Source organism: Orycteropus afer, unplaced genomic scaffold, assembly GCF_000298275.1.
Source record: "Orycteropus afer afer isolate SDZICR_OR568_19922 unplaced genomic scaffold, OryAfe1.0 scaffold00010, whole genome shotgun sequence".
NCBI classification, from domain to species: domain Eukaryota; kingdom Metazoa; phylum Chordata; class Mammalia; order Tubulidentata; family Orycteropodidae; genus Orycteropus; species Orycteropus afer.
In genome coordinates this window covers 3,645,812-3,654,269 of record NW_006921597.1, presented here as the reverse complement: position 1 = coordinate 3,654,269, position 8,458 = coordinate 3,645,812, and positions in this window count along the sequence as shown.

The window sequence follows — 8,458 nt, the reverse complement described above, 5'->3', positions numbered from 1 at the left end:
CAAGATCATCAGGCAGTACAGCAGGCCACTGGTTCAAGTATGAACAACTGGAGAACAGATGATATGAGCCAGATGCAGGATCTAGAGTAAGCAAAAGGCCCAAGAGCTTTGCCAGAACATCCACACGTATTGGGAGTAGGCCACATCCCTGAGGAAACTCCCTTTCAACTGATTGATGGCTCATAGCAGACATCTTCATGAAAGTGATTACATTATATCAGATCTCATCATGAGGGGTGACTACATCACAAATGCCAAACCACTGAGAATCATAGCCCAGTCAAGTTGACACACAACCTTAACCATCACATTATTGTTGTTGTTGTTGTGTGCCATCGAGTCAGCCCCAACTCATAGCGACCCCTCCTTGGGTTTCCGAGGCAGTATCACTATGGAAGTAGATTGCCCATCCTTCCTTCTGAGGAGCAGCTGGTGGGTTTGAACTGCCAGCCTTCTGGTTAGCAGTCAAGTGCCATCACATTAGGGTTATAGAAAATGCCTTTCCTCGTTCCAAGGGCTTTACATTCTGAATGCAAGAGCAAAAACAGAAGAAAAGAAAAATTTAAGGGTGGTCCATACAAGAATTTTTCCTTTCCCTCCTGAGCTGGTTTATTAATACAATATCTGCAAAAAAAAAAAAAAAAAAGGAAGAAAGAAAAAAAAGAGTCAATGCTCATATATTTCTACTAGAACAACTATTGTCACTTCAGCTATCTGGCTACAATAGTATAATATATGGACCTATAAGGCATTTGACTGCTAACCTGAAAGCTGGCAGTTTAAAACTACCAGCCACTCCTCAGAAGGAAGGTTGTTGGGCAATCTACTTCTGTAGTGATACCACCTCAGAAACCCAAGGAGGGGTCACTGAGTCAGGTCTGACTCAACAGCACATAACAACAATAATAACATCCTGGAACAGAGAAGATTATCACTAGAAATCTGCAGCCAATATAGTGGGAGGACTATAAGACTTTTCTTTTCATTAACTTGAAAGGGAAGACCATTTTTTCATATACCATTCTTGTGTTGTTGTTGTTGTTGTTGTTATGTGCCATCAAGTTAGACCTGACTCATAGTGACCCCTCCTTGAGTTTCCAAGGTGGTATCACTACAGAAGTAGATTGCCCAACCTTCCTTCCGAGGAGTGGCTGGTGGGTTTGAACCGCCAGCCTTCTGGTTAGCAGTCAAATGCCTTAGGCACTATGCTACCAGAGCTCCTTCCATTCTTGTAGAGATAACCAAAATGGATGTCAGAAGAGACTCTGAAATTTGCCTTTGAGAGGAGAGTAACTAAAGCAAATGGAAGAAATTATAAGATAAAAGACCTGAACAGCAGATTTCAAAGGGCAGCTCAAGAAGACAATGCCAATAATTATAATGAAATGTGCAAAGACCTGGGGTTACAAAACCAAAAGGGAAGAATATACTTTGCATTTCTCAAACTGAAAGAACTGAGAAAAAAAAAAATTGAGCCTGAAGTTGCAATATTGAAAGATTCTATGGGCAAAATATTGAAAGATGCAGGAAACATCAAAAGAATATGGAAGGAACACAGAATCTCTGTACCAAAAAGAATTGGTTGATACTTATCCATTTCAGGAGGTGGCATATGATCAAGAACCAATTGTACTGAAGGAACAAATTGAGGCAAGGATCCAGGAATTGACGAAATACCCACTGAGATGCTTCAAAAAACAGATGCTCCACTGAAGGCACTCACTCGGTTATGCCAAGAGATTTGGAAGACAGCCACCGGGCCAACTGACTGGAAGAGATCCTATTTGTACCCATTCCAAAGAAAGGTGATCCCACAGATTGTGGAAATTATCAAACAAAATCATTAATATCACATGCAAGTAAAATCTTACTGAAGATAATTCAAAAATGATTGCAGCACTATATTGACAGAGAGCTTCCAGAAGTGCAACCTGGATTCAGAAGAGGACATAGAATGAGGCGTATCATTGCAGATGTCAGATAGATCTTGGCTGAAAGCAAAGAATACCAGAAAGATGTTTACTTGTGTTTTATTGACCATGCAAGGGCATTCAATTGTGTGGATCATAACAAATTATGGATAACATTGAGAAGAATGGGAATTCCAGAACACTTGATTATACTCATGAAGAACCTGTACATAGATCAGGAAGGTGTCATTCGAACAGAACAAGTGGTTTAAAATCAAGAAGGGAGTACATCAGGGTTGTATCCTTTCAACATACTTATTCAACTTGTATGCTGAGCAAATAACCCGAGAATGTAGATTATATGAAGAAGTCCATGGCATCAGGATTGGAGGAACACTCATTAACAACCTTCAATACACAGATGACACAACTCTGCTTGCTGAAAGTGAGGATGACTTGAAACATTTACTGATAAAGATTAAAGACTATAGTCTGCAGTATGGATTACACCTCAATCTAAAGAAAACAAAAATCCTCACAACTGGTCCAACAAAGAGCTTCACGATGGATGGAGAAAAGATTAAAGTTGTCAAGGACTTCATATTTACTTGGTTCTACAATCAACACCAATGGAAGCACCAGTCAAGACATCAGATGATGGATCACATTGGGCAAATCTGCTGCAAAAGACCTCATTTGAGTGATGAAAAGCAAAGATGTCTTCTTCAAGACTAAGATGTGCCTAACCCAAGCCATGGTATTTTCAATCGCCTCTTATGCATGTGAGAACTGGACAATGAATAAGGAAGACTGAAGAAGAATAGATCCTTTTGAGTTATGTTGGAGAAGAATGCTAAGAGTACCACGGACTGCTAAAAGGACTAACAGATCTGTCCTGGAAGAAGTGCAGCTGGAATGCTCCTTGGAAGCGAGAATGGCCCGACTTCATCTCACCTACTTTTGTCATGTTGTCAGGAGGAACTATTCCCTGGAGAAGGATATCATGTTTGGTAAAGTGGAGGGTCAATGAGGAAGGGGAAGGCCCTCAAATAAATGGATTGACACAATGGCTACAATGATGGGCTCAGGTATAGCAATGATTGTGAGGCTGGCACAGGACCAGGCAGCATTTTGTTGTGCTGTGTATAGGGTCTCTGTTAGTCAGGGATGACGTGACTAACAACAACAACAACAGAGGCAGCCATGTTAATTAAAGTGGAAAGAATCTGTTCTGACCAAATCTCAGACTAAGAAACAAATCTAGGGAATTACATGAATCTCTACTTTTGACATCAACGTGTAAAATGTGTTTGATTGGTTTTCTCTGTTTATTATCACCATTGGCCTGGAGCTTTTGAATTCTGCAGAACAATTTTTTACATTCACATTAGTCATTGACCAGTTATTCCAAAACATTAGCATACTTGAGTTGGTGCATTAGAGCATTAGGATCAAGAGATCTTAAGGATTAGTGTTTTAGGATTGAGAAAAAAGGGATCCTGAAAACCTGTGAATGAGTTTCCATTATCTGTGGATTTACTCATCTCAGATGATTCAAAAGAAAAATCCAAGAATGGCAGGTAATATGACAGGATTTCCCAACATTGGCTGAATATGTGTGTGCGTGTGTGTGTGTGTGTGTGTGTGTGTAAGGTCTGGTAGCATAGTGCCTAAGGCACTTGACTGCTAACCAGAAGGCTAGAGGTTCAAACCCACCAGCCACTCCTTGAAAGAAAGGTTGGGCAATCTACTTCCATAGTGATACCACCTTGGAAACCCAAGGAGGGGTCGCTATGAGTTGGGTCCGACTCGATGGCAGATAACAATAACAACAACAACATATATATATATGTATATAATTTATATATATATATATATATAATTGATATATATTATATATATATGTTGTTGTTGTTGTTATGTGCCGTCGAGTCAAACCCGACTCATAGCAACCCCTCCTTGGGTTTCCGAGGCAGTATCATTACGGAAGTAGGATTGCCCAACCTTCCTTCCGAGGAGTGGCTGGTGGGTTTGAACCGCCAGCCGTCTGGTTAGGAGGCAAGCGTCTTAGCCACTATGCTACCAGAGCTCCATATATATATATATAGGTATATATATAATTTATATATAGATAAATAAACTGAAATAGGATTTATGCATTTGGGCAAACATGGGTTTCATCCCCCACTGGGAGTAATAGGACTGTTAAGAAACAACAAACAAAAAACACAACCATGTTAATGAGGAAGCACATGAAATGAAATGGAAAAGAGATTATCTGAAAACTTAAGAATTAGGCTATGCTTCTTCAGGGTTAAACCCAAAATAAACCAAGCCACTGCCATAGAGTTGATTCCAACTCACAGTGACATTATAGGACAGAGTAGAACTGCCCCATAGGGTTTCCAAGGTTATGAATCTTTATGTAAGCAGACTACTCACATTTTCTCTAGGAGCAGCTAGAGAGTTCAAACAGCTGGCCTTTTGGTTAGCAGCCAAATGCCTTCCCACTGTACCACCAGAGCTCCTTTCCTCAGGGTTAGTTATGTATAATAAGACCTGTGGGAAGTTTTGAGTTTAGCAGCAAAGAGTGAATTAAGGACATAGTAACCCATTTGGTACACGAGAAGCTATCCCTTAATAGCTCTTAATTTCACAAATTAAGTACTATAATCTTGTTCCCCAACCAGACTATAAATTTCTGGAAGCCTGAAAGGCAGAGGCCATTTACTCACTGGATAAAAATTTCTTAAGCACTTGCTAGATGCTAGGAATGGTAAGATGATGCTCCCTGCTGTCAGGTCTTTCTCAGGCCAGCCACTTGTCTAAATTTTGACTAGTGCCTGCTTTCAGGCTCCTGGGAACTCTATTATTTAATTTTTTTTTTCTTCTGTGATTTGGGTGAAAGTTTACAGGGCAAATTCATTTTTCATACAATAGCTCATAGACATCTTTTTTTCATGACATAGATTGCAATCCCTATAATGTAAGGGAGCTCTGGTGGCATAGTGCCTAAGGCATTTGACTGCTAACCAGAAGGCTGGTGGTTCAAGCCCACCAGCCACTCCTCAGAAGGAAGGTGGGGCAATCTACTTCTGTAGTGATACTGCCTCAGAAACCCAAGGAGGGGTGGCTATGAGTAGGGTCTAATTTGACGGCACATAACAACAACCACAACAACATAATGTAACAGCTCTCTTCCCACTTCCTCCCTGTGGTTACCTTTTTTTCCCCTTGTCCTTCTTTCCTATGCATTTCTGCCCTCTGAGCTATCTCCCTGTGCAAATACTGCCCTTCTGATCTCCCATGATTGACTCTTCTAAGGAGTATATCTACCTGCTGTAAAATGCTTACCTTAGACATCTGTCTATTTGGCTGGAAGCCCCAGGAGTGAATTCAATTCCAGACCCGAAGAATGACTACGGGGTCATAATCTCAAGGGTTTCACCAGTCTCTATCAGACCAGTAAGCCTGGTCTCTTTTTATTATTTTGAGTTTTGTTCCACATTTTTCTCCCATACTATTCAGTATCTCTGATTTTCATCCCTTTCTGAGTGGTTGACAGTATTAGCCAGGCACCAGCTAGTTCTGGTCTCAGCGTCATGTGGGCTGAGGTTTGCATGGTCCACTAGTCCCTTGGACTAATTGTTTCTAAGAACTATATTCTTCTCCTCTAGCACATCATATATATATATATATATATATATATATATATATATATATATATATTTTTTTTTTTTTTTTTTTTTTTTGCTGAGCCCTCATGATACCAATCATTTATTTGAACTAGCACCTACCGCCTTCCTGAACACACGTCCTGCCCAACTGACTTTTCTCTCTGCACCTGGAGCTGGTCATCCACTGCTGCTTCCAACTGATCCACTCAAAGTGTCATGCTTATTTCCAAGTTGTTCCCTCCAGGATGTCCCTCCCAACTCTTTTCTGCCTCTATCACTTCATTCATAAATCCTTTCATACCACGAATATTTATTGGGCTTCTACTTTGCTCCAGGTGCTGTACCAGGTGCTAAGGATACAGGCATGTTTATGGTCACTAGACGGCTAAGGAAAACATGGGCATGTGAGAAAATACATGCAAGAAAATGTTACAGATGCCTTGATAGATGTGTGCATGAGATACAGTGGAGCATGAAAGAGCAGGTGATCAGTTCTACCATGAGGTTAGAGGTGAGCAAAGACTTCTTAAGTGTAAACATAAGATAAAGCTGCTTCTTTAAATTCCTTCAGCATTTTGTCATTTTCCAAGTACAAGGTTTACAAGGTTTTTTTTTTGTTGTTGTTAAATTTATTCCTAAGGATTTTAGGATAAAATATTATAAATGCAATTGTTTTCTTAATTTCATTTTCAAATTATTCATTGCCAGGGTATAGAAATACAATTAAGTTTTGTGTATTAATCTTATATCCTGTAATCTTGCTGAACTAATAGTTTTTAATTCAGTTCCTAAGAATGTTCTAGATGCAAGAACATGTCATCTGCAAATAGAGATAATTTACTTCTATCTTTTCAAACTAAATGTGTTTTCTTATTTAACTGCCCTGTCTAGAACCTCCGGTACAATGTTGAACAGAAGTGGTAGATTGGGCATCCATCTTGTTCCTGATCTTAGGGGGAAAGCACTCAGTCTTTTACCATTGAGGATAATGTTAGCTGTTGGTTTTTCATAGATGACATCCATCAGGTTGAGGAAATTTCCTTCTATTCCTAGTTTGTTAAATATTTCTGTTATGAAAGGATAATGCATTCTGCCAAATGCATTTTTGCATCTATGAGCTTTCTAAGGAGCTCTGGTAGTATAGTGCTTAAGATCTTTTTCTGCTAACCAGAAGGTCAATGGTTTGAACCCACCAGCTCCTCAATGGAAGAAAGATGAGGCAGTCTGTTTCTGTAAAGATTTACCCCTTTAGAAACCCAATGGAGGTCACTATGAGTCGGAATCAACTCAATGGCAACTGGTACTAGTATGATTGTCAGTGAAGAGAACTTTGACTTCAGTCCACTCTTCACCTGTTCAAACTCAACGCTGTCACAGTATATTATCCGAGAACAGTGTGCTAGTTAATATTTGTCTAATGACAGTGAGTTTCCTGACTGAATGCAATTTTACCAACTCAACCTCTTCCTTATTTCACTTTGCAGGCCATTAGAATGAGAATTTTCTTTCATTGGTTGACACCCATTCTAAAGAATTGAGCCTTCTACCAGATCCTATGCACTTTTCTGATGTATGTCCAGGACACTCAGGCTGTTCATAATCCAATCCAGTTACTTCTTTCTGGTCATAATATGTGACAATCTTTGTTAACTGACAAACTTCCTGGTGAGCCATGCCTTCAAGTAAAGGACGTGATCTGGAAAAGCCAGCAGACTCTCCAGCCACCCAGAATTGGCCAACCATAGTACCAGTTGGCCAGGAAGAAATAGATCTGCCAGACAATTCAAATGATTATGGGTCAAGATTCTTCTATATTCTCAATTTTCTTGTCCAGGCCTAATGAATAGGTTTGCATGTAGAGTTAAACAACTCTGCTCTCTAAAAGCTCATTATGCTCTGGGCAGATCAACCTCTCTACTACCATGGAAGATCTGAGGGCATTTAAGCAGAAGTTTGGCTGCATAAAGAAGATAGAATCCCAATCCTGGAATTGAGGGGGTTTCTGGGACATGGGACTGTAAGTGCTAAAACCAGGAAAGTCCTGGGCAAATCAGGGTGAGATGGCACTGCTGGAAAGAAATAGAACCTTCAAAAATTTACAGAGCTGTCCAATGAAATGGAAGATCCTGATGGAAGTGAGGCTATGATGATCCTTAACTGGGCCCTGAAAGCAATTCACGAGGAATAAAGAAATACATCTAGAAAGAGTTCAAGTGAGCAGTAGGGTCTGGAGTTGGAAGGAGCAGGGATTTCACACACATGGAACATGGTCATTTTGACTCAATGACAATGAGTTTTGGTTTTAGTCAGTTCCTGAGGCATCCTGGTGGTGCAGTGGTTAAGCGCTCAGCTGCTGAGAGGTCAGAAGTTCAAACCCACCAGCCACTCCATGGGGAAAAGATGTAGCAGTCTGCTTCCATAAAGATTACAGCCTTGACAACCCTCGTGGGGTAGTTCTACTCTGTCCTGGAGAGTTGCTATAAGTTGCAATCAACTCACTGGCAATGGGTTTGGTTTTAGGGTTTACTAAGTTTCTTATCATTCTCAGGGTACTCAAGAGACCTGGAAAGGTAAAGCTGTGTTAGAAAAGCCAGAATTGTATCATTAAGGACCATGTAGCAGATCTGTGGGAGTTCTCCCTGAAAGAACTCGGCATGTGAAGGTACTGACCAAAGAGAAGAGAGAATAGGAGACCAGGAGAGAGAGACTCAGATGTCCAGGAAATCAGCAGTGGCAAGATCAGGAACCAGAAATGAGAAAAGTGACAGTGGACAGCATAGGAGAGGGTCAGCAGGGGCTCTGATCATATATGAGGCAATGGCCTAACTTCTGGGAATCTTAGAAGAAGATACCACCAAAAGTTGGAGGTTC